Genomic DNA, 27,283 nt, shown 5'->3' on the forward strand with positions numbered 1-27,283 from the left:
GTTTTCCCCAGTGATAAGATTTCTACTACGGCATTATGTCATTCCTAGAGGACGGTTTTCTCTTTAGTCACTGGACTTCATATGTTCTGAAAAAAAAGTTGCTAAAATTTTTATTGCTTTAAGAGAATGTATTAAATTACTTGAGCTTCAAACTTTGTTATTTTATGTGATTTCTTTATATAGGCAAAAATAGGCACACAGCTACAAAATATTTCCTATATATGGAGTCCAAATTTTCTTTTTTGCAAACACAGTCCCTATTTTAGAACGTACATTCAACAGGGGAGACAATAAGACATTGTATTACATGAATGAAATCCTATTAGCAGAAGTTCACTGTGATTTTATGCATGTAAGAATATTTGATCATCCTGTATCCATTTTCATTTTGAAAACTGAGTTCTTGCTCAGACTATGTAGATGATAAAATTTCTAAAATAATCAGCTTGCTGTCTTAAAAGCTCCTCTTAAGTAGACTACCATATTTCCTTACTAATGTTGAACTTTTACATTTCCTTAAGGCCAAGAGATATCTTGTAGACTTTGAGTTACTTTTCAACCACTTGAGCTGGAAGACATTAAAAGCAAAAGAACTTTTTTAGTGAGACTTTAACATTGGCCATCTTTTCATCTAAGCAAGCAAGGCATAATTCCATCTTTCCAAGTGTATTCAAATTGATTCATTAGAAGGACAGGCTTTAATCACTTTTAAAAATGTATTCCATATTTGCTTGGCTATTAAATCCTAGATATTCTGAAGGGTGTTGGAAAATGCCCACTTAAAACTAAAATTAGTTTGCATCACTCTTTGTTCCATCTGTCTTCCATTTTACTGCCAGAATGGGGAAAAAATAGAGGTAGAAGGTTAGCAGTGAAAGTACTTATAGAAAGCAATAATTATTAACCTTGGTGGTATGTCAACAGGATGTTCAGCTGCTACTGAGAAGAACCGAATATTTGGAAAGGACTTTAATCCACCTACTGTCAGAGACTCTGCATATCTGACAGCCTTCTGACTGATCCAAACTATGCTGTTCACGCATCAGGTTGGTAATTGCAAACACCTCAGCAGAGAGAAGTCAGTATTCCTTCAAATTTTTTTAATCATGCTGCCTTCTGAGAATTCCTCTTGTGCCTGTTTTGCAGACAGTGCTATGACTAAAGTGATCTCCAGTGGGAGTACAGGTCTTGACATGGCTTATTCTTTGAGCTTCCTGAAAGTGGCTATGTGACCTTGAATGTCCTGTAAACTACAGTAAAGGACATGCTGTCCAGTGCTTGTTATGTGGTTTGAAGGCCAGGCTTTTGGCTGTGCCTCCAGAGCAGCTCCTTCATCCATTCTGCACTGCCAGCAGACGTACTGTCTATGTACACCACTGCTCGGGTGTGCTTTCTGGACACAGAACTTATTGTTGCCACAATATTGACAAAATTTTTCTTCAACAAAGAAGCAAGAATTTATAAAATTACTGTGTATTTCTTCATAGGTATAGCTCATTTGTTTACCTAACTGTATGCAAAAAGGCATTCATTTTTCTCTTACACCCTAAAGGAAATATAATACAGTAAGGCCAGTTTCCTTTAATGTTGTTTCCTATTTAAGCTGGAATTTGCTTCACAATATATAGAATAACATATTTATATTATACTTCAATATTCTTGAAGTTGGAGCTGAGCTAACTTTGTTTTCATTCTTAATATTTTTGGTATTATTCCTTAGATCTGAGACATATTCTTGTTACTGATCAGCTTTGATTTAATATAGTTGAAGTCCAGCATAGTCCAGGACCTAGAGACCTGTCTGCTGTGATATTAGTGTTGATGTCTTTAACAAGCTTGACCTACACAAAATCTCCCTCTCCTCTCTGTGACATTCCATGTAAATTTGGATATCTACAGAACACATCAGACAAAGTGGTTTACAGATAGCCTTAATCATATTTTCCACAACACTGCATTGTTTCAGTTTTTAGCGGTAGGAAGCTATCCATGCTTTGCTGCTTCTTCTGGAACACTATTCTCCTAGAAATGAAGTTTATAGATTTTTGTGTCATTCTTCTATTGTTCACAGGAATAAGGAAAAGGTTTTGTTTGGAACCTGGCGCTAGAGGGCCGCTGGTAGAGGAGCTGTGCCTGGAACTACAGTCCCAGTAAGTTGCAGGGGAGATTTGTCAAGAAAAGATTTTCCTCATACCCGAAAGATCAGGGAAGCTGGGTTGCCACAAAGCATCTACATGTGCTTTTACAGTAAACAGATGAGGGGTTTAGGGTGGCTTTAAGCTTTAAAGACGATGAGGTTCACCAGCTAAGGAAAGGAGCAAGGCAATCAGCATGTTAAAGCTTTCTTCTGCTTTGCTAATTCCTACACATTCTTCATACCACCATTTGTCACAGAAAGAGGCTTCATTTCAACATTGACTTTCCAGGTCTTGACATATATTCATATTTAGAGTGTTCATTATATACATTATACATTAATATAGATTATATTATTTTTTATTTGGGAATAAAGCAGGAAAGCATCCTGCCTTGCTTTTCTTGGCTTGGGACCACAAAAAATATTGTAAAAGCTAATCTGAGAATTGCTCTTTTTCTTTCCCAATTCATACCGATGAGTATAATTGAAGAAAACAGGTTAAAGATAAAGTTAGTATTCTCAAGGAAATTATTATGTTAAGCCTCTCTAGAAAATGTATTACTTTGTTTGCTTTCATTTTAGATGAACATAGGAGCATATTAAAGACATTATTCATATGCATTCTTAGTGCGTATTAAATTTATGTCTCCATTACATTGCATTCTGCTCCATTTTTTTGCCTCAAGAGTCTCTGCTATAAAGGTGTAGTTAATTTCTAACATTGGCAATTTCAGTTGGCTTGATAATTTATTGCATTATATCATAAAATTCCTATAATCTCTGATGCCTATTAAACATGAACCTGGGTGAGTGAAGAAAAGCTCTCAGATGATATAATTATCAAGGTACATGCCAGCTGTACCGCTATAAAATATAACATATTCACTGTAGAAGATGTCAAACAAATAGCTATGGGCTGGAAAACTTTTTCTTACTATTTCTGATATTTGTAAAGAAATATGACCAAGGGCAGAACCAACACATGAAAATATTTGAAGGAACATAGTTCTTTATCACTTTTTTCTTAGGTGGCATATTATAACACCAAGCCTATGTGGTGGTTCTCGCAGCAAATTGCAAATTGATATCTTAAATTATATACCAAATTACATGTCAAATGAAATTCAAACAATACCATGTCTTTTACATTAAAGATTCCGCTACCTGAAGCTGGACAGCTTTACAGATTTAACCTCCTTGTTAAAGACTTGTGTTCACATTTAGAATATGCTAAAACTACATTACCACACTCCACGTGTTGAGAGTTACTTAAATCTGAAGTTTAAATGTGTGCTTACTTTTTGTTTAGGTGCAGATGAAATTAAAGTACTTGGTTTTTGGTTCCTTCCATGATGTCACTGCATGTGTAATTCCTGTAACACAATGAAGCGTTATATCAGATTTAATTGATAGAAAAGACACATACAAGGAAAAAAATCAAGCAGGTAGAAGGAGATTTGACGGTGAGCAATGCAAAAGAGCGACGCAAGACAAGAAGGTGGAAAAGCAATATGGTATCCATCACTCTGATATTTCAGAATAGGTTTTTTTCCAGTCCAGCTGCTGAATGATCTTCTTAAGTATTGCAAATTCTGCCTTTGCCCTGGGGTACCATTTTGCAATCTAACTCTACTTTCAAAAAGGTATATTTCTTCCTGTGAAACTTTTTCCGTATGAAACTTCATATTCTAGTGAAAATCGTTTTCGAAAGTTGTCTTAAGAGAAGCTGATCAGAACGGTTCTTTTTCTGTCCATGGTTGTCAAAATAATGCTTCAGTAAGAATTTCCTTAAGAATCTCTAAGTAATTATGGCAACAATTTAAGTAAAAACATTTTATAAAGTGTTGAAAAAATAAAAAATTACTGAAAAATGAAATTTTGAAATGTTGCATTTCAAAAAAGATTATTTCCTAAATATATATTTTGTTTTAATTTGTAATTCTTTTGTATTCACAACATAAGTATGAAATTGTTTCATAGCAACACAAAGAAAAAGTCATTTTGATACAAAAAACTAGATTTAGGTAGTAAAAACTGCACTGATTTTTGTAAAACAGTTAAAACTCCCAAATCTGTTGTGGCTATGACGGTATCGACATTTTAATATAAAATTTAGTGTGAATGCATTTTCTTGACTGATTGTATTTACACAAGATTGGTTCATATATCAGGGTGGATTAATTCTTCTTTTTTTTTTTTTTCTTCTTTCCCAAAACATGCCTCAAAATGCAAAATTTTTACTTTAACCAACCTTTTCCCTCAGTAGTCTCTCAACAGTATACTACTATTTTGGTAGTCATCTTAATTTCATTCAGCATTTTCAATTTATGGGTAGGATAATTTAGTGATTAAGGTTTCTGAGTGTGACCTTAATCCAGTTCTTGACTGAATTAGAGTCTGTCATTGGAAAAGTCTGATAAATACAACTTTATTCTGTAATCATCATCCCTATTTACTGAATCAGTTGAAAGTATAAACTTATTCATTAATATATTTTTCAAATAGTGTCAGCAGTATATCTTTCCAGACATAAATCTGGCAGTAAAGGGATAAAATACAAATACAAGGAAATATATTGTGCTTAAACTTACTTTTTCATTTAGGCAACCAGTCTCTCAGCTGTCAGCGTGATCTTGTCTTTTAGAGTACTGAGCTTGTTCAGCTCTTGGGGAAGTTTGAGACAGCCGTATATACATGGAAGTGCCTACTTTTTACAGTGATGGTAGAGGCTCTAGGAATCTTATGTCTGTTAAGTATAGTTTAGTATGTCATGTTCGATCAATATTGCTGCTGGCATAACCCAGAACTTCACAGATACTGGGAAAGAGGAAGGGAAAAGGAGAACAGAATGCAGTTGCTTTTTACCCACACTATCTGTCCGTATTTTTGTCGTCATCTATCGGCAGGCTGTTGTTGCCACGGTAGGTCTCCAGTACAGTGGCCACTTATGCCTGAACAGAACTCGTTCCCATCTTGAGTGCAGCAGTGGTGGTGGTGCCTGGCAATGCAGGCAGCGGAATTCAGGGCCCCACAGGAAGCTGTTTGCTCTCTGTCCCACAAATCAACTTTCTTATGTTGTGTCATAGGCTCCAGAAGAAAAAGCTGAAGCCCTCACTGAAAGAGAAAAAAGGTGAGGGGAAGAGGGAAAAAAAATCTTGAATACACATGTACATGCATATTTGATGAAACAGCTTTCTTTTTAGCTCATTCCAGAGGTAATGTACAAACTTTTTCAACTAGCTATCATCTGTGAAAAAATATGTCTGGAATTAGGTGCATTCTGTGGTACAGGTGGCACAGGGTCTGCTTGTTTTCGGAACAAAAATATCCTCTCTGTTTATAGCATAGTTCCCTCGGTGCTTCAGCCCAGTAACACCTACAGGCCTCTGTGCTAAACAATGTACAGACTCTTAGTGAAAAGAAAAAAGAAAGCAATGCAGGTCCCTAGAGATTTACAGAAAAGATCCTCAAGACATGTACACAAAGTCAGAAGGGTACAAAATAATTTTCTAGAGGCCGCTCGCAGGGTAGGTCAGCTGGAATGGAGCTCCAGCCGCCGTCTCCCCACGCTAGCTGGACGGCCTCTGGACCGCGCTACCTGTTGAAGAGTTCCCCTCTGAACGGCTTTGGAAGTGAGAGATCTGTACACATATATTAAAAGTCAGACTGTACAAGGGGGCATAAGGCAGGTTCAACTGGTTTTTTAATATCAGATTACAGAAGCTAAAAATGTCAGGGAAAAGAGTTTCAGGGGAAGTGAATAAAAATAGCAAGAGATCAAAAAAAGAAGCAGTTGGACAAGCAAGATATAGTGGAAGGAAATGAACACAGGCTTGGAAAATATCTGTATGGTCAGCCCAGTTTCCAGTGCTCATGGGGGAGTAGAGTTAAAATGTCTAAAACAGAAACAGAATTTTCAGTTTATGGTACAGAAAACCACAGGCTGAAGCAATCAGACTGGAATGCATTTTTTGTAAGTTAAATTCAAGGCATAGCTCCAGAGCATTCCAGGATAGCCTGTAGATTTCTATAACAGTAACAGATTTTTAATAGCTCTTTTGACAATGCATGAGGGATTGAAGAATAGGGTTGCAACCAAAACCTTTTTCAAAAGATTCTTAGCAAACGAGGAAAAGAGTCTTAGAAGGCTTAACTCTTCAGTAGTTCAGATGCCAGGGATGATGAATAAAGAATTATATCACCAAGCATCTGGACATACAAGGTATAGGTTAATAAGATCTACCATGAAATTCAGACAAATGTAGTTTGAGTATATTAGAAAGATTACTGAAATTGTGAGATAATGCCAAACATAAGGATTTATACCTGCTGAAGGCTGCATGTGGAAGGTGTTCATCTTTGGTGCTCAACTGACCAATGAGAAGGTTGAAAATTGTGGTAAAAAGCTGACTGAAAATGTTTAGATGTATAATATTGCACACAATTCTGTGTCTGAAACACATGCAAAGAAAAAATAAAAGAAATGTGAGAGCCTATAAAACCTATCATAACTTAAGACAGAAGGTAAAGATCTTCGTAAGACAGAAAGGATTTTGAACTTCTTTGTGTTTGTACTTTAGACCATCTGTGAAAAAATCTGAATTTCTAAGAGCTAAAAAGTCCACCTGATAAGGTAAGTGTCAAAATGAAACACACAGAAGTCAGACTGCCATTAAAGCAGTCACGAATTACATGCATCCTTAAAACCCATTTTGGGCAAACTGATGATTTCTTTTTAATGATTCTTATGTTGAGTAATTCAGCCGCTACTTGCCAGGTATCTACGCAAGGCAATGATGTTTATTTTTCTGTTGACATAATCAGGATTTATTTGAAGTGTCTCCAGAGATATGACTAATAGATGTATACACGGAGTCCTCAAAGAGATTGCTCTTAAAAATAAAGGTACATGATGATAGGCCAAGTATTTTAAAAATCCACAAGAGTGATGGTAGGTAACTGGAGGCAAAGGTGAGTAAGGCACAGATTTGGGCTTGTATTTTTACACCTACTGTGCCCTTCACTGAGATGTTTTCTTTTTTTTCCTTAAAAGTCTCTGTGCTTTCTAATGTTGAACAACAAATGAATTCCTGCTTTTTCCTGTGTTTGAGTTCAGTAGGGTCGTATGTAGGATAACATGAAGATGCTGATATCTGTTTATCCTTGCAGTGTATTTAAAGTATACATAAAAGGTAAAACGCCTTTCTGTGTACTGACAGCACATTTGGGTTAATATATTCACATCTTAACTTGTAGCCAGATCTGCTGTTTTAAATGATTAAATGTTAAATCTGGTATTTACTCTTGAACTGTGCAAAAGTCAAAAGGAACGATTTGTCAGCTCATTCATATTTTGCTTCTGAAGCGAGTTAACTAATCAGTCTAACAGAAAAAGAAGTAAGATAAATGGAAGCCATTCTGTTATGTAGAAAAGTGTACATGAAGCTAAATTTTTCACATTTAGCTTCATTTCACCTGCAGTTATCACTGTCGTAATTGCTTCGGAGCACTCAAGGTGCTCTTCATATTGCGTCTATGGTATGAACGGTTTAAGCTCTTTTGTTAGGCTACTAGATTGCAGCACTGGAATTTTCTGTATTCTTTTTCCTGTATTCTAATTTAGAAAAAATCCTTTACCTTTTATATAAAAGGGAATTTGCTAAATAAACAATAAAGGGTCAAGAGCTGTGTGAGCTACCAGTTTCTGCTGGAAACAAGCTTGCATATAGGAAATCCTGAGCAAATAAAACCTTGTTACCATTGCTAGTATAGTTCCCATTAGTTTATTTTAAAAAGATGTGATAATCTAGGCTCAAATATCTTGCAGTAATTTCTTTTCCTGACATGGCTTCTATTGATTTAAGAAGCAATGGGGTCACCCATTGCCTCACCTAAAACCTGCAAGAGGGCTATCGCTGTTTTCAGTTCATGATAGTCATCAGGTGTTTCTCATTGCAATTTCATGAACTAAATCGTATGAAAACCCCTAAAAACTATAGATTAGTGTGTTAAAAAAACCCTATTTTTAAAAGGTAATAAAGAAAAGTCTGTGCAAAATAGGACTTTTGACCATTTGTATTGCTGCATCGTAGTATGTTTCTTTACTGAAAACTCTTTAAAGCCCAAGGAAAATGCCAGGATTTATAAAAGTCTTTTCCTCTGTTAACACATAACGGTTTTCTGACTAAATTAATTATAATGGCATACTTAGCCACATATGTAGAATTCTCATCAGGGTTTGTAATCTGATTCTGTGCAGTGTGATTTTATGATTGATAAGTTCCATCTTAGTATCTTATGATGGATAAGATAACGAACAAGTCAGTAGATCCAAGGTAGCTGTGTTAAAATTGCTGTAAAAGGTATATTAGTTTTCTCAGTTAGCCAGATTTCTGGTGGTAGACTGCGAGACTGTTCAATAGGCACACTTATTTTGGCACTCTGTGCACTTTAAAAGAACCTCATTTTAAAAAACCCTCAGCTTTGTGCCAAAGAAGTACAGGAGTAGGACTGGATTTCTTTCTTTTACGGTTTGTCAGAAATTTAATGTAGTTTTATTACATTAAATTTTCAACTTCTCCAGCTGCTGTAGGAAATATATAGCTAAACAATAAGCTCAGAAAGGTAAATGCATGCATGATGTTCTTAAAATACTAATGCAAACTGAGCTTAGTTCAGAATTTCCAAACACACATCTTTTTTTTTTTTTAAGGCTCTGCAGGCCTTTTTAAAAACCCCTGTGAGCTTAAATCAATGTATTTTACTGGCAGTAGAGTTCATGTTATCAGCCAAAAATGTGTGGGTCATCAAATACTTTTATAGACACATAGTGAATTTAATTAGTCATTTATTATAAACATGAGGGTTTTTTCTTAACTAAAAAAAAAAGAATTCAGTTACCAGGAGTTTCATGCCTCCTTTCATAGAGTAACTTTCAGCTTTGTCTCAAGTGTTTGGGTTTTTTTCAAGAAATCCAACTTGGATTCAGCTTTTTTGTCTTTTCTATTCATATAATTACAATATCCAGCCAAGTTATGAAAGTACTCTTCTGGAAAATTTGACAAGATAAAGAGAGCAGTTTTCATGGAAAATATTTTGTGATTTGAAGTTTTTGCTCCCGGACATTCACATGCTCCACTACATTGGTGTAAGTACTTCTACTGATGTCTAATGGAAAGTCATAATTGATGAAGTTTTCCTGGATTCAGACTTTACTTTTGTCCCAGCTTTGTTCACTGTTTTACCACAACACTTTTTTCTTGTTTGTACTAAAAAAAAAAAGGTAGCTTTTCCTATCCATAGTCCATTTTGTGGGAGTGTTGCTCCTTTTCTTTGCCTTGATGACAAATAGGAATCAATGCTTTTCTAATATTAATTCTGAAATTAATAGCCACTTCTGCTGAAGAATTTTAGAAGACTAAAAATAATGCATATGCAATATCAGTCAGGATCTTTATAACTGATTTGACCCTATGAGTTATATCAAACTGATCTGTCTTTTGCATATTAAATATTTATAGACAATATATGACATGCCTTCAAAAGCATTTTGCTTTCTGGACTGACACCTTAGCCTTGCAAAACTCATCCCAGTGTTCCTGATGCACTTGGACTCATGTTCCCTTAGGATGTAGCTACTACTGGACCTCAAATTTCAAGAACTGGTCTAGTGAATTGTCATTTATTGCCTGAGTTAGATAAACGTAATAGTGTGTGAATGCAGAGAAACTGTGCTAACTTTTCATACCACACTGCTTTGTCCATGCAAAGCACTATTACATTAATTATAGTATATAAGTAGGCACCATCTCTAGGAAAATTAAAACAAACACCAAAACCAAAAACAAAACCCAAACATTTAAACAGTGGAATTTGCTTTTCTTGAAGTTGAGAAATGCAGACAAATATGTTCTGCTTTTCATTTCCCAAGAAATATGGTCCTTTTCAAATAAGTTACATTTTTCTTTTGTGTCCTTTAGCCTACCCCAAGTGGCTTGCAGTATTTATCAACTTTAATCAACATGACTGACAGGAAACCTGATAATAGAGAATAGCTGTCTCCACTGGTGGGGTAAAATCTTTTGAAATGTCAGTAGTGAATACACTGTATTTACATTTCTTTGGGACTCCCGCGTTTAAAAGATTTTCATCTTTTACACTGGAGGGATGAAAGTAAAGGTTATTTAACTATACATCAGAAATTGTATCTGATGACAGTGTGACAAAATATTCCTGCTTTAGAAGTGCAGAATGTCTGCCTCTCATCTCTGGTGCTGTTTCAGTGGCATAGCAAGTTCATAGCTACCATTTGTCCTCTAATATTTGAAGCTGTTCATCATCCAATTAATGACAGTCCTGGAGCTTTCCTTTTTAAATCCATTTAGGGTTTGGCCAGCATATTAATTCTTTACAAAGATTTACAGTATATTAAATATAAACAATTAAACTTAATAATAAATTACTTCTAGACTCCTGAGACACACGGCTTTGGCCATAGGCAGGGCTCTCTGTGAAAAGGGCTGACTTGTCTGGTTGTGCTAGATCACACAGAGGCTTGGCCAGATGCGTGCTCAAGAGAAAAAAACATGCTACGGCCATGCTGATCCCATTTGGTTTCAGTATGTGAAGTTTGAAAGTTTGGAGAACTTTGGCTTTGTGTTGTCTATAATGATCATTGAATTCATTAGGACCATAGGCCAGTGGTTCCCTTTCTTTCACGTCCTCTGTTCTGGGTGTGGGATTGCTAAACTCGAGGCTTGTGGTTCAGCTAATTGCAGCAGTTGCTGTTTCTTCTGGATATCCCCTCTTCCTGAGCATTGCCCTGAGACAGAGATCCTCATCCTCTGCCTCTGGGTGCACCCAGTTTTATGTTGGACATCACATGGTGCAACTGCTTGGGTTGGGAAAGCTGAACTCCCAGATGCAACTTGGGGTTTGATCATATTAAAGAATTGAGGAGAGTAACCAGTGAGCTTCCAAAAAATAACACTCTGTTTTCTGGTACTTTCTACCTCTGCATGTCTTTTGAATTATACTTTGTGTTTCCATTGCAATAAATGTCAGATTCTCAGCCGTAATTGTGCTAGTCTTAGAAGGTTTTAGAAGAAGAAATGTCTGCGTAAAGAAATGCTGGAACCAGGAGGAATAGCTGGAAGTAGCTTGTTTCTCAGTGAAAGGAGGTTTCCTGATCCCTGTAGGTCCCTTTTGGTGACTCCATTATCCTAGAGAGCTACTGACTTCCTTGTGAAACATTTCCGCTGGCATTTCAAAATTCAGAAAATGTTTTAATTTTAAACTCAAGATATATAAGTTTTGCTTTTGACTACAATTGTTAAGAGTATTGGTCAAGGAAATATTTAAAAATTATTTTGGAAAAAATCTGTAGCAATATTTCAGAATATTTTCATGGAAAATTATATTTTAATGTTAAAAATGCCTTAAAAAAATTATAAATTTCCACAATAGTTCTCAAGGAGGAAGTTCATATTCTCTGGCTTTCTTTGAGCTTCAAACATCATAACTTTTTTTTAATCAAGAAAAATCGCAATAACTTTAGCAGGAGAGTAATTAAGCTGTAGAGAAGAGATCCCATCCAGGCAACAACCCCCCTTTTACAAACATGGTACACCTAGAAATACCACAGTGTACCTACGACTCACCAATACTCTATTTTTTTTCCCCTTTTCCTCTATCCGATAGATTAGTTTCAGATGGATGTCCTCTGCCCAGTGCTGTGCCCAGAAGTGAAGTTACCAAGGCTGACAGGTTCATCTGCTGCCAATCTGATCAGGGCCTGGAGAGAGCAGGCGCAGGAGAAATGAAGCATCTTTCAGTTGCTGCCGGGAACGTCCCACTGGCAGCATGGTGCAGCCGAGAGACGGCTGCGGGGCACCAAGGGTCTGCATGGATGAACCCTGCGCTTATCCAGCAAATGACAGCTACCACGATGGCTCAGGCTGGAGGGGAAACGAAGGTAGGGAGTACGCTTTCACCAAAAGCATTCCTCTGGGTTTGCTGTGACAAATGCCTTTGTGCCTTTTAAGTATCAGAAGTCTGTCTCTGACTTCCCTATGTACCATAATACCTTCGCTTTCTTTAAGATAAACTGTATCCAACCAACCTGCTGGCGTTTATGTGAAAAGCCTCCCATGTCAAAGATCTGCTCTGTCTCTTAAAATGTACGAAGCTTCTTCAGGAGAGAAACCAGGCCCTTGAACAAGAAGTAATGAGAGATGATTCATTAGGGAAGGGAAAGGAAAGGAATGCAGGTCTGCAGCAGGGCAAGAAAAGACTGTGGCTCCCTCAGCTGCTCTGCGTGAAACAATCTGGAGTCTTGCAGTGGAGGGTAATTCCTGCCCTGGCTGTGTAAACCAGCAACAAGATTTAGCATCTCCAGAGTTACTGCACAGAGTCAGCTCTATTCCATTTAATCTTCATCAGTGCTTCTGTTTTCCACTGTATTTTCCAACACGTTCAACAACAACAACAAAAAATCCCTGCACATAAGCAAGTAATCCTCAGGATTTTTTTTATTATTAAGCAGGATCTCTACTGAGAGCGTTTTAAACCAGAGCATTCAGGTATGCTGGGATTATTGTATTTTCATGTGTGCTACTCACACCTCTGAAAGCTCTCGCCATCTAAAAGTACCAGCACTCCAAAAGAAGTGCTTCACACTGGTTTTGAGTGGACAACCTCCACACAATAGAAGACAGAAAGGGGGTATTGCTGTAATTAAAAAAAATCGGAGCAAGGAGGCAGGTTCTTGCTAATACCTACATGAATGTGTAGCCTGTGCGCTGCTGAATCGCATTTTACTGATAACCCAGGGATTAGGCACATGTAAATACAGTAAATGGGGAGTGCTGCCAAGTTGCCACAGTGAATTATGTAACTGTAGTTGCATGTACTTTCTCACTGAACAGTCAGAGCTGCTCACGTTTGCAGCCCCAGTTTTTTTTTAATCCTGCACCCTGTATAAGGGCACAGGGCATGGGATTATATGTAATAGCTTTTAAGATATCATTTATTTAATTGTAATAGAGAAAGTCAGGTATCTGGAGTTATTTGCAAAATGAAAGTAATGGACCTGCTGAGGACCCGCGTGGTAGGAGTCAAAGGGACCAGGCACTCCCTTGCTCCTGCTCAGGGCTCATTCTAGCTATCACTCCATGTAGTAAAGAGTGATGTCTTGCCATGCACGGAGCATGGCAGCAACCAGCCATTTCATGCTTCCCTGTTGTACTGGAAAGAAAGTAAGAGCTGGCCACACTCTGGTGTGGACAACATCCTTCTGCAGCACTGCCAGTGCATAGCGGGGGACACCGCTGGGTTTGTCTGTGTGTCAACCAAGTGTCACACTGTTGCTCGCCAGGAATAACAAATTAGGGGCAACTAGCCTCCCCTTAAAGAACAAATTTTGGTAGCAAGAATAATCCTCATTAGACCACTCACCTTTTACTGATCTGACGTGCAGGTGCACAGGAAAGCTCATAAACATGCCAGTAAGTACTGATTGATTGGAAGTTTCTGTGCTGAAAAGCTGTGTCGCCAGATACATGATTCACTCTTAAAAACAGTCAGTACAGCCTGCATGTTTCAGGTTCTGAATAGTACAAGGATCTCTCTACAAGGAGTCTGACCAAACCAACCAACCAACCAAACATAAAATTTGTCTGTGAGGTAATCGACCCCATAGGAACATAGGAAGACATCACATGGCACCAGAGTGATGCTAATTGGTGACTGCAACTCTCCACATACAGAATCACAGAATCACAGCATGGTGGGGGTTGGAAGGGACCTCTGGAGATCATCTCATCCAACCCCCCTGCTTGAGCAGGCACACCCAGAGCAGGGGGCACAGGAACGCATCCAGGCAGGGTTTGAATGTCCCCAGAGAAGGGACACCACAGCCTCTCTGGGCAGCCTGTGCCACTGCTCTGGCACCCACACAGGACAGGAGTTTTTTCTTATATTGGGGCAGAACTTCCTGTGTTCCAGCTCATGCCCATCGCCCCTTGTCCTGTCCTTGGGCACCACTGAAAAGAGTCCAGCCTCATCCTCTTGATACCTGCCCTTTAGATATTGATAAGCATTGATGAGATCCCCCCTCAGTCTTCTTTTCTCCAGGCTGATCAAACCCAGGTCTCTCAGCCTTTCCTCATAAGGGAGATGCTCCAGTCCCCTGATCACCTTGGTAGCTCTCCGTTGGACTTGCTCAAGCAGTTCCACATCCTTCTTAAACTGGGGGGCCCAAAACTGGACACAGCACTCCAGATGTGGTCTCACTAGAGTAGAGTAGAGGGGGAGGATAACCTCCCTCAACCTGCTGCCCACGCTCCTTTTAATGCCACCCAGGATTCCATTGGCCTTCTTGGCCACAAGGGCCCAGTGCTGGATCATGGTCAACTCGTTGTTCACCAGCACTCCCAGGTCCTTCTCAGCAGAGCTGCTTTCCAGCAGGTCAGCCCCCAGCCTGTACCAGTGCATGGGGTTGTTCCTCCCCAGGGGCAGGGCCCTGCACTTGCTCTTGTTGAATTCTGTGAGGTTCCCTTTGGCCCAGCTCTCCAGCCTGTCCAGGTCTCGCTGGGTGGCAGCACAGCCTTCTGGTGCATCAGCCACTCCTCCCAGCTTGGTACCATCAGCAGAGTACACTGAATGGAGGAAGTAAGGCTTAAAAATTCTTTTTGGAAACTGCACAGGTGATCCTTTTATGGGTATTTGCTCACACAGAAAAAGTTACTGCATTCAGTGCTAACTCCCATATAAGAAGTCAGAATTAAGAACATCGGTATAGATAAGAGAATATTCTAAACTGAAAACAAAATTAATATTAGTTTAGAACAAGTGTTTTGATGTATTTTGGGAGCTGCACTGGAAATATAGTTACATAACATAGTTTGGATATTTGAAAACACCAGAGAATTTCACAGTATTCTGAAAGATGTCACGGTGAGTCAAATGACAGCATCTTTCTGTCGGCTCACAACATACCACCTAGGGGAGAATGTTTTATTTAAGAAGAAGCAAGCCAGGGGATGTTGATGACCAAAAAACTTAAAACGAGAAAGTATTGAGAAATCAGGAGCCAAAAAATTTTAACAAATGGATTTGAAGGTTGAAAACTACAGAGACTGTGCTTCTGCATGACATGTTAACCATGTCTGCAGAACCTTGTAAGTGCTTAGTGAAAAATAATCCTCAAAATGGGGAATTCCTCTCCTGGGAGAGTGTTGAGGGAGCTCAAGTGACTTGCCCAGACCAAAAAGAGACCCATGATGGAGTTCAGCTTAGGATGTTGCTCTCTGTGACTTCTGGCTTTTCTTTCTTCTGAAGAATATGACAATACATCTCCAGGTGATGAAAAAGAGAGAAATGTGATACTTAGTTTAAAGTAGATTTTTGGAGAAATGTTTGATCTACAAATAGAGCAAGCATTCTGTTACAGAAAGGCATATGAATTCCCAAGGAATTAGTTTGAGTTGAAAGAGCAAATACTAGAAATAAAAAAATAGTTCAGGAAGGAGTTAAAAGAAATGTCTGAAAGCACAGCATTAGGACCATTTTTGTTTACTTTATAATTTACTGACCTAAATTTGCCAATGACATCAAATTGGGAAAGGAAGATAAAATAAATTCGGAGGAACAGAGCAAATAAATTCAAAATGATCTGGATAGATTCAGCTTAGAGGCTGGATAAGTAGCTTATTCAGCTCAGTTCTACAGAAGTGTGAAGTAATAAGATTAAGAACTAAAAATAGTAAAAGAGGATAGAGCCAAAAAGAAAATACAACAAATAACACAATCCTGGAAGAAGAGTAGACTAAGTATTTTTCCCCTGTTTATGGGGGAGAAGATACAACTTGCTGGCGGGCAGAGCACAGGGGCCTTTGTCAGCCCTGGCAGGGGCCCAGGAGCTCTGCAGCTACGGACCAGTAGAGCTATGGGGAAGCAGCTCTCTGCAGGGACGCGCACTCCTGCGGGCAGAGGGATCACGGGGTCACACCCTGGGGCTGTGACCAGGAGGGAGAGGAAATGGACAGGTTGCAGGTTTATTGCATTTAATTATTTAATATATAGCTGGCACCAATACCAGTTGGTGAGCCTGGACTCACCATGTGGGGACATGCAACAGCTCTGGCAGTCCCTGCCCTGAGTTGTTTCCAATTGACATAGCGGTTTTATTCTCATTTTCAGTTCAGCTGTGTGGTGCATTTTTTTTCCTTCACACTGTATTTAGGTGCCTAAAGCACCATGATCAGTGTAAACAAATCAAAGTTTATGTGTTATCTATTAGTAAGTTTGTGGTAATTGTCCATTTTGTCTCAGGGAATTAAAAAAAATATTATCATTAAAACTGAGACTTGAGGAAGACAATGCTAAACAATTTTTTTTAAAATACAGACTTTATTTTACCCTCATATACTTAGAAAAGTTAATCACTAAAACTTTAAGTATATTCTACTGAAGAAGAACACAAAGTCTTAGATAACTTTTCTTTAAATCACAAATGATCTGCTACTAAATAATTAAAGACACCATTAGCAGCCACCTTCTGTTCAAAATCAGGTTACTACTTTCTCTTTAAGAGGTACTTTTATTGTGTTGGAGAAATTATACTGAGTATTCTCTATCTAATGTAGCAAAATAACTCTATAATTGGATTTGTTCAGAGTAATGATAACAAGATTTAAGACAGTTGCAACACAGGAAAACTTAGTGTAAAAACACTATTCTATGTCTTCAGCTGTCAACTAAAAGTATATTGAATTTTGCAGAGCAAATTCAAGTAAAACTGTTGAGATTAAAAGTGATAAAGCAGCAACAGTGAGATCAGAATCCCTCCAAAAATTAGATTAAATCCTCCTCAGGACCATAAAAACCTTATTATCTTGACATGACTAGATCAATCATTGCAAGACAATTACCTTAACAAGTTAAAGTTGCTTTGGTACAGGAATTTTAGACTGTATTTTTTTTTTTCTTCTCTTTGGTATGAAAATAGACTGTGTATGGTCCAGGCATTCCGGAGCAGAAACTGAGACAGATGCATTTAGGCTCTCATGGTGACAAATAAGCCATAAAGTCTATCTGTAAACATCAATAAAGTCCTCCTTTAAGCAACAAAAGCTTATGTTATATTGAACTGTGAAATAGAACAACACTAGCTCTTGTCATTATATAGTTTATTGACTTTAGTATGAACTTACTTAACACTGGTTTTGTCTCTTCACTTCTAACTCCAAAGTCATTCTTGTAGCAGAAATACTGTGTTACATTTCCACTGTGTGCCTATTATCAGAAAGCTCATGTGTCTTACCCTGGAAATTAATGCTCATGCCATATCTCTGAAGATGACCGATGCTATTACTGACAAACGTAGAACTGAAGAATGATGTGAGAATGGTCACAATATAATCGGAGCCAGAGCCAAAAAGAGGGGATCCCAAACTTTTTAGCCTCACTAATGACAGAAGCAGGACTTCAGCCTGGTCAGGAATACTATTGGTATTCAAAGAGAAAACCTGCACTGCAGATTGAATAGTTTTTTCAACCTTCTTTGAACATTTTCGTTCCCTTTTTTGTCTGAGAATTTCATGTGCCTTTATTGCTTCTGCTGGAATCTGTGAAGTGGATTTTGTCCACCTTTCACTGCTGTGCAATAGTTTTGTGGACATTCTTGTTACTTTGGAGAATCATTGACCTGGTTTTGGATTGAAAACTTACTCACTGCCTACAAATTTAACTCTCAGGCAAATCAATATGGGTCTGTGTCAAAGAATGTGGCAAACACGGGCTTTTATTTCAGGTCGCAAAAGACCCTTGGTATAATCTTAAAAAGTGGTTGCTTTAAATTCCTTCCAAATAAAAGCAGTCATTTGTATTTTGCATCTTCTGAAAGGTATTTAAGCCAAGATTCATGCTTTTAAAGTTTTTTGTGTGTTAATCTCAGAAATACTTTCCTACTGAATGCACTTTTAGTAGGAAGCACCTCTTAGAAACGATGGTATAGTATGGAACCAGTACAGAAAATGCTTTTACTTCTTACTGTGTAGAAGCTAATTATGACTCTAAATGAACAAAGCAATCTCTTTTGCACTATAAACCAGTTATCTACACGTGAGCTCTAAGGCAAAGACACTATTTTATTAAAGTTACAGCATAATGCAAATGAAGACCAGGTAATTTTCAACAAAACAAAAATTTTCTATCAAATATGATAGAAAAATTATACCTAATTTCCAATATTATATTTTAAAATATTTTCATCTGTGAGAGTTCATAATACAAATTATACATGCCTAAAAAATTGGAGTTTTATACACTTGAACTACTTAACAAGAGTGGTACAAGAGAAAATACTGAAAAATGGCTTCACAGACCCGTGAAGGACAGCTGGTATCAGATAGCCTTACATAAATAGTAAGTTTAACATTCCACACTGGTTTAATTCCCACACAGTTTTTCAAGTTTTATTAACCCAGACAAGTCATAATAATTATGATAAACAGACATTGTCATCAAAAATCAGCAGAAATTTGATAAGATTAAGTACAATGCAATACATATTCCTTGCTCACAGTCTGTATTATAAATTACTCCTAGGCTTCAGAATGAGGCATCGTATAATTGAGCAAAACAGATCAATCTTTAAGGATGCTTATTTAAATGCAAAACAGAGTTTTGAGAATGGTAAACTTGATTAAAATCTCTCTTTAAGTGCAAATCACAAACAACAATATCTAATACTCACCGGCCATAACCACCTTATTAATAATACAATTTATTGTTCAGATATAATTGTAAGGTCTTAACGATGTGGCAGCTCTAACCTACTTTAAAAATTAGAAACGATGAACTCCACAGTCTTCCAATGTGGCTGAAATACACACAACGGCTGAGTGACTAGCATTTGGTTACTGAAATCCATTGCATCAGATTAAATGGTCAGGCTTTGGGTCTTTGTCACACATCATTTTCCCCATCTTTAATGGTGTGTTCCATAAATTATACATTTTCTGCTATTGTGTAGATATTAAAATCAGATCCAGAAATGACTGAATAGGAATTTGGCCATCTCATTCTTGAACACTTTTTAAATTGGTTCAATCTTCACATGCTGGCAAGACTAGATTTTTTTTACTTTTTGTAAAATTTCCTAGATAGGTGCAGTTGTGCTTTTGCATAGCGAGAGCATTACAGACTTGAGATGTCTGGAAAGGCTATGACTATCTAATACTGTAAGCAAAACTAAATTAAAAAAAACCCTAGTCATTCTAACTTATCTTCCAATAAAGGACTATTCTGATTCAAATAGGAATTTTTGGCAATCACATGCCGTAGTCCTGTAAAACAGAGCTCTTCACTGAAAGCAGTGACACCTGTCACCTTCCTTAAAGGTATGAGAGGGGCTATGATTCCTTCTCATCTCACACCTTTACACTGTCATCCCTTTTACACCATTGGCAGGGGATTAGTACTTACCTTTTAATTATGCATTAGGTTCGTTTCCAAAGGCTTTTTGGTATGTGTTTGTATGTGCGTGTCGAAACACACAGGAGTCTCAGGCCCCTTGAGAAGGAGCTGAATCAGTCTCACACATCCTGGGTACCCTAACACTCCGTTACTATATACATATACATACGTATGAAAGAATAGCAGTGGCCTGTGGTCATAACTAGAAAAATATTGTTTTGCTTGTGGTTGCCATGAGTTTCTGAAGTCCATGACAGATTTGGGAAGGCAAAATATCACTCAGTGTACAGCTGAAACTCTTATTTTTTAATTTTACTTTCAGAGAATCCCAGAATTGGACAACCAAAGAACAACTTCCCAGAGAGAAAGAGGTGATAGCTCTTTACTCTCAGGTACAGTTTTGCCATCAGCATCCGTGATCTGTTTTCCTTCATCACTGTATCAAACTTCAGCAACAACGAAGTTTCTGTTGGAAACAGGACTTTCCATTTATGCTGTAACAGCAAGCTGAAGAATGAGACATCTGATCTCTGAAACAGTCTTAAACTTCGGTGAGACATAAGCATAGTAAGTGGAATATTTATTACTTTAATAACATCTATTACTGCAATGTTAATAGCCATTTTTTATGACCAATAAACTACTTATTAGGAGCTCTGTGACTGTGCAGCTGAATTAGGAAAGAATGAGCTTTGAGTCAGGCATTTTAATGTAGTTTATATTCCTGCACATGTAAACCAGGTTTGGGAGTCGAAGTGTTTTTACTCTAAGTTTATTCAGTCGCCTCTGAAAGTCTTGAAAATAGTCAGTCTATCATTTATTACAGTCTTTGTAGCACAAAATAAGAATCCTCCTGTGGTTTAAATGTTTCCATGGTGTTGGGAGTCTGTTTCACTGAAAGTGAATGAATTTCAGGAAATAGGACCGAGTCTAACCGTTGACAGGCACGGAGCAGCAGTGGCTTCCAGCCCCCTGCTCGGCTGCTCCAGTGCTCATCCAGCACTGCTCCAGGGCTGGCCGCAGGCCGACTCACATGGCTCTGCTCCTTCACGGCAAGAAAGCTGAACCCAGCTTTAGCCGAAATAGAAATTCAGCTGCTGGCTATTGCAGGGAAAGTGGATTGACAGATTCAGCAAGCTAAGTGGCCTGACAAATTCCGCCTTGCGGCTCTACTACAGGATTGATAACCTCATCTAGGGAATGGGACACTGTAAGAAAAGGGTAATAGTTTAGCAAATATTTGTAACTATTTAGTCTTACAGTTAAGTGATTATACATCATTGGACTTCAACACACAAAAGCCTTTTCCTGTGTTCTGGAAGTATGGCCTTTGACTTGTATCCCCATCTTCCTCACTGCCTCTGCCATCTCCCACTGCCACATGTCCTGTTTTGCTCTGCATAGCATTGGATGATGATGGCAATAACTAAAATAATTTGTTAGCTAACCTAAATGAAGTTAACATGAACACAACTTTGTATCAAACACTGCTGAAGAAACAAGAGGCTAGATTTTAAAACACAATTCATTAAGCTCTCTGCTTCGTGTTTTGCTTCCACAGTCCATGTATTTTCGTACATTAAAGCTGATCACTTTCTGAAGCTGATCATTTCTTTGTAGAAATGTTGGCTAGCTCAGTTATTAATACGTAAATCAATTCTATCTACATCACGATGTTGCTTCATCATCAGCAATCCTGTTGAGCTAGGAATGCATCTCCCTGAAAATGCTCTAAATGGCCTGCTGATTCCTATCTTAGAGAAATGAGAATCAGAGACTGTTATCCTATAGTGTCATACAGCAGCATTCCTCAGTAGCCTGTCATACGTGATTCTGTGATATGAGGATATGCAATTGTCAGTGCTTTTCTAAGTATGAAATGTCTGTGCGTACACATGTGGACATACAATATACTGTATTTTGTATGGTTTTTCACTGCTTTTCCTAGTATGTGTTCACTCTGATGGAGAGAAAGCCATTTGAAAATGCTATGGAAAGTCATTTTGCTGTAAGTGTTTGCTGAATCAATGAATCATTTTGTTTTACAGTGACACCTAAAAAGTGTTTGGCAACATCCAATAAATCCTGATGTTTGCTGTCTAGAAATAAAAGGAGGGGAGCAGAATAAAATGTCACCTATATTTCAATGTTTTTATATTGGCTGTATTGGACAGAAACTTAGAGCAACGGAAGTTAACCAATTTCATGCAGCTGATTCAGTGTACCAAGAAGTTATACAAAGGAAGAAATAAATGAGAGAAGCTGAAGTTGTGAGCAGATCTGATTTTGAAATGAGAAGAGGCAGAAAACATAAGTAGCAAGGTGCAAATTCATGAAGATTGCTGAGGAAAGAACTGTAATTTTGACTTTGATAAGGTAGAAGGGAGATATCCAACATCTGGGGTGACACAGTCAGATAATGTGCTATTTAGCAACCATGTTTTTTTCTACGAGACAAAGATAAATGTGAGTATGCTGAAAAATCTAGAGAAAAGAAAGTTAAAACATTCAGTGTATGTGATCTCTGATGAAAGATTTTGGTTAAAATTTCATTAAAAATAAATTTAATTTCATGCAGATCAGAGGATTACTTTCTAATTTAGCAAGTAACAACATAGCATACTGGAGTGTATAGTCCACTGCTCTGAGCCTGTAAGCTGCTATTAACAGAGCAAGTAATTAAAATATTTAGATTAGTGTCAGACAAGGATTACAATAGGAAACTTTAAACTAGGACTAACTTTGACAGTTAAGTTGAGGGTTTATTAATTTTTTTGTGAACTTGAGGCTGACTTTAATTTCCAGTATGGTTTGTCTCATGTAAGGTTCAAGGTGGAATAGAAAATAAGTCATGTGCTTTAAGAGGCAAGTCTAAATTTTGCTTAGGAGAAAAGCTACAATAAGGGTTAAAATTTCTGATCAGAAATATTGGCCATTTGGAATGAATCTGAAATATAGGCTGCGTGGACATGATAGCTGTTCTTAATCTCCAACCTGTGACCATCACCATAGGCAAACACACCTTGACAGCAGTGCACCTATACTCCCAATCTCCTGTATTGTAGGTAAAGATGAGTAGTTCCTAGGAAAGTCCCTATTCTTGACTTGCACTGATCAATCTTTGTTGGGGCTTGTTTTGCTGGGTTGGTGGCAATGTGCCTTATAGCCTTTGGTCTGTTGATGCTGTTGCTTGGGTCAACCCTCCCTGTCATGCTGGGAGCCAGCAGCCATCTGGGCACTGAGAGTGCCAGTGCTGTGCAGCCCCTCCCCATGCTGCTGTCCCACTCATCGGGGTCCAGCTTGAGCATCTCTGCAGGGTCCCCAACTCAGGGGGTCACCAGAGAGTGTGCATGAGGTTGCTCACCCATACACTCCTGCTTCTTGTCAATAAACTGTGTCATGAGGCTTCTTTAGAGCAACACAAATGACAATGAAATTCAGACTAGCATGTAGGAGAGAACTGCACATCCTGAAAATTCTTGCTGGATTTCATATCACTGTTTATAAGAACTGAGGGTTTCTTGTCAAAGTATTGACAACTGTGAGGCCTGCTGTGGATGGTTAATTTATAACACCTAATTTGTTTTTAAAAGAAAAAGGTGCTGCCTCATTAAATCATATGGAACATACAAAAGAAAAACTGAAGGGAGAAAAAAGGCCAGTGGCATGGAAATGTGATACCCACAAAAAGTGCCTAATTACAAGCAGGTTAGCCAGAGAAATGGCCAAACTATACAACTACATATATTGTTGGGGCTGCCTGAGGGCTATGCTGGCAGCACAGCTCCGTTTGAAGTAGGGCAGTATTAGGGGGAGCTGTTAGCATCCTCCTGCTTTTGTTAGATCAGATATTTTGCTGGTTTTGTACCTACCTTTTTTTTCCTCTTAGTGGACTGAACATTATTTATAAATTTCCCTTTCCATCTTCTATAGGAAATTAAGTGGATAAAAAGCGATTGTGGGCTCCTGAGACCCTGAGGTTTCTAGAAGATTACTTTCTCTGGTATTTGGTGTGTGATATAAGAGACCAACCTTGTCTGTCAGTAATCTGCTCTTGACAGACACAAGAAATACTGGCAAGAGGCACCTAAATAAATAAAATGGATACAAAACAGATTAAGACATCAGCAAAGTGGCAAAATACTCATTTAGAAGCCTAACTTCAGGCTTTCAGGTTGGTGATCTCAGGCAGAGCAGAGCATAGATGAGGGTGGATACTCCAGCTTTTACATTCCCTTTGTGCTGCAAAACATGCTGAGAGGCAGCCACTGACTCAGGCTTAGTAGCTGACTCAACACCAAGTAGATGTTATAGCTGGTTTTGGGTCAGACCTCAAGCTGGGAATGATTATTATGATTTTAGGATAGACACTGATTGCATACTTGTCACCTCCTTAGAAACAGATATGGAGAAGAAAAGCTTGTGAACTGATACTTGAGACAAATCTGGAACACACTCCATTCAAAAACACTGCAGTTATTCACTATAGAGTTGTGGTTGACCGTTATATGCTCTGTACCAGTGGCAGTGGATTTGCTTCTCATTTATTTATGAGTTCACCGTGCGTCTTTCTTTAGACTCTCACAAGAAAGAAGTCGGCACCACAACCCAAAGGAAAGGAAACACTGCATCTGCCCAGTAGCCCTCACTGGGAGGGATCCCCACTAGTGAAAATACATTACAGCTGCCAACCCAGCAGCCACTTTATTAGTTTTCCTGTGTAGTATGCACAGATGGCACAAAGCTTGGGAACTGTAATTGTTGGAATAAACTGACCAAATTCACTCTTGACTAAACTTTGCAGCTTCCTTATTTTTCTTGTAACTTATGGCAGGTATCAATAAGAAATAGCTACATTGACGACCCATAAAATCCTGCTGTTTGCTTTCCATAAAACATTATTGTAATATAGGGAATACTGAAAACACCACGGTATTCTCTTTTATCAATCTGCTACAATCTGTGGAGTTTGAAGAATGTTCACTCTTAAAATAATTCTTCTATAATATGTACCAATGCATGCAGTGGTGGTACTGGTGTTGCATTCATGTACTGTCATGGTCTTAGCTGGGATAGAGTTAATTTTCTTCACTGTAGCTGGTACAGTGCTGTGTTTTGGACTCAGTATGAGAATAATATTGTTAACACACTGATGTTTTAGTTGTTGCTAAGTAGTGCTTATGCTAGTCAAGGACTTTTCCAGCCTCCCATGCTCTGCCAGGTGCACCAGAAGCCAGGAGGGGAGGGGGCACAGCCAGAACAGCTGATCCAAACTGGCCAAAGGGTTATTCCATATCATGTGATGTCATGCCCAGTATGTTAACTGGGGGGAGCTGGCCAAGGGGAAGCTGCAATCATGGCTCAGGGACTGGCAGTGTCCATCGGCAGGTGGTGAGTGGTTGCATCACTTGTGGGGTTTTTTTATTCCTTTTCCCCTGGGTTTCATTTCTCTCTCTAATTATTTTCCTTTTCATTGTATTATCATTATTATTATTATTATCATCATAATTATTATTATAATTGCCTTTTTGACTATTACTATTTTATTATTAAACTGTTCTTAACGCATGAGTTTTCTTGCTTTTGCTCTTCCGATTCTCTCGCCCATCCCGCTGGTGTGGGGGGAATGAGTGAGTGGCCGTGTGGTGCTTAGCTGCTGACTGGGGCTGAACCACAACAGTCCTTTTTGCACCCAACATGGGGCATGTGATTGACAGACTCCAGGATTATGACACAAATATCTCTTCCTCCCTCATCCTGGCTGTGCAGAAACTGTCCTGGAAGGTTCAGCAGCTCATAGAAGATATGTCCTACTCCTCACCTGAACAGATCGGTATCTCAGCCATTAGGAGTAAGCATCCCTTTGCTGAAGAGAGAGGATACACACCACAGGCCACATTATAGTTTTACCTGTGTGACCACAGGGAGGACATGTGGAAGTGGGATGGAAAATCTACCTTGACCCTAAAGGCACGGGTACATGAGATGCAGGGAAAAACAATCACTCAGGGGAGTTCTTCCAGCAGAGTTGCTGCTTGTTTCCTGTGACGAGGTCCCCAGACAGAGGAGTAGAAGCACTGATTTTATTTCTGATCTTAATAGAGAGACTTTTAATTCACATTTACAAGAAGTGAGTTGTGACTGCCTTGATCAGGACTAGAGGGGCCCTGCCTCCAGCCGGGTGGAGGAAAGGAACAACAGGGTTTACTGGACTGTGTGGATCCGATGGCCTGGCACGTCCGACCCACAGGAGTATAAAGCTTTAGTGGACACCGGCGCACAGTGCACCTTAATGCCATCAAACTATATAGGGGCAGAACCCATCAGCATCGCTGGAGTGACAGGGGGATCCCAAGAGCTAACTGTATTGGAGGCCAAAGTGAGCCTAACCAGGAATGAGCAGCAAAAGCACCTGTGGAGAATGGCCCTACCTGGAGCCTCTGGCAGAAAGCACATGGGGAGACCCGGGGTCGACCCCTAGGGTTTTGGAGTCGGGGATACAGAGGGTCCGAAGCCCGCTATACTCCAACTGAAAAAGAGATATTGGCAGCATATGAAGGGGTCCGAGCTGCTTCAGAAGTGGTTGCTACTGAGGCACAGCTGCTCCTGGCACCCCGACTGCCAGTGCTGGGCTGGATGTTCAGAGGGTACATCCCCTCCACACACCATGCAACTGATGCTACATGGAGTAAATGGGTTGCACTGATCACCCAGCGGGCTCGAGTAGGAAACCCCAGTCGCCCAGGAATCTTGGAAGTGATCATGGACTGGCCAGAAGGCAAAGACTGGAATATTGCTAGAGGAGGAGGTGACACGTGCTTGAACAATTCTTTATCCTTATTTCCTTGGTTTTTTTGTAGTAACAGCTAACTGTGTAATAACACTGGTAACACAGCCCTTGATCCCACTTCTGCTTACTTCACTGTCCTCTAAGTTTTTGAACTTTGCTGAAAGTGTAAAAATATAATTCCTAAATATTCACTTAGCACATAGACAGCTAACTAATAATCTTTATATTTATCAGTGTCACAAATTATTAATTTCATGTCATGTAATTTTCTGTAAAATAATTTTGCAAATCATATGACAATTGTTGAAAATTAAAAATAAATCTGTGAAGGTACTACTTGAAAGTAGGCAAGAGAGAAATCAGCATCTTCTCCCTCATTAGCTGAAGCCTAGTTTAATGTACTCACATTGTGAATATTTTAGAAACCCACTTTTGTCTCAATCATTCTGCACACCATGAGGAAACTATTGCTTATGCCCCTTCAGTGAGTTTGTTTTCCAGTACGTTGCCCAGATCTCATTTCATTTGGACAGAGTTGTGTGAATTGTGAATGGTGTCACGATGTCTATGTATGAATTTATTTATTTATTTGTGTTATTTATTTTTAAGGTCAGTGTTGATGATTACAAAAATTTGTTAGTATTGACATCATAAGATGTTCACTTGCATATCCCATAATTGCTGTTAATTGCTTTCTTGCTTTAGCTAGTTGCAAAAATGTTCTGTGTGAAGGGGACTGATAGGAACATTGGTACAATGTTTATTAATTATAATTTTAATTTGTAATTATTCACTTTTTCAGCTTACTTTTCTCTTGTACCCTGGAAATATAGTGCCTACTTGATACAAGACTTCATGTTGATAGTTGGGTCCATTGT

The 27,283-nt window shown here is 38.7% G+C and overlaps 1 long non-coding RNA gene across 1 annotated transcript; it reads left to right on the forward strand.

Moving 5' to 3' along the window:
- The first annotated feature begins 957 nt into the window (after nucleotides 1–957).
- LOC142060738 (uncharacterized) lies at nucleotides 958–27,283 on the forward strand. Its single transcript, XR_012661899.1, has 5 exons — nucleotides 958–1,046; nucleotides 2,072–2,150; nucleotides 11,837–12,110; nucleotides 19,938–20,182; nucleotides 27,208–27,283. It is a non-coding gene; the product is annotated as an uncharacterized LOC142060738 (long non-coding RNA).

The sequence above is a fragment of the Phalacrocorax aristotelis genome, chromosome 8, assembly GCF_949628215.1.
Source record: "Phalacrocorax aristotelis chromosome 8, bGulAri2.1, whole genome shotgun sequence".
Lineage (NCBI taxonomy): Eukaryota > Metazoa > Chordata > Aves > Suliformes > Phalacrocoracidae > Phalacrocorax > Phalacrocorax aristotelis.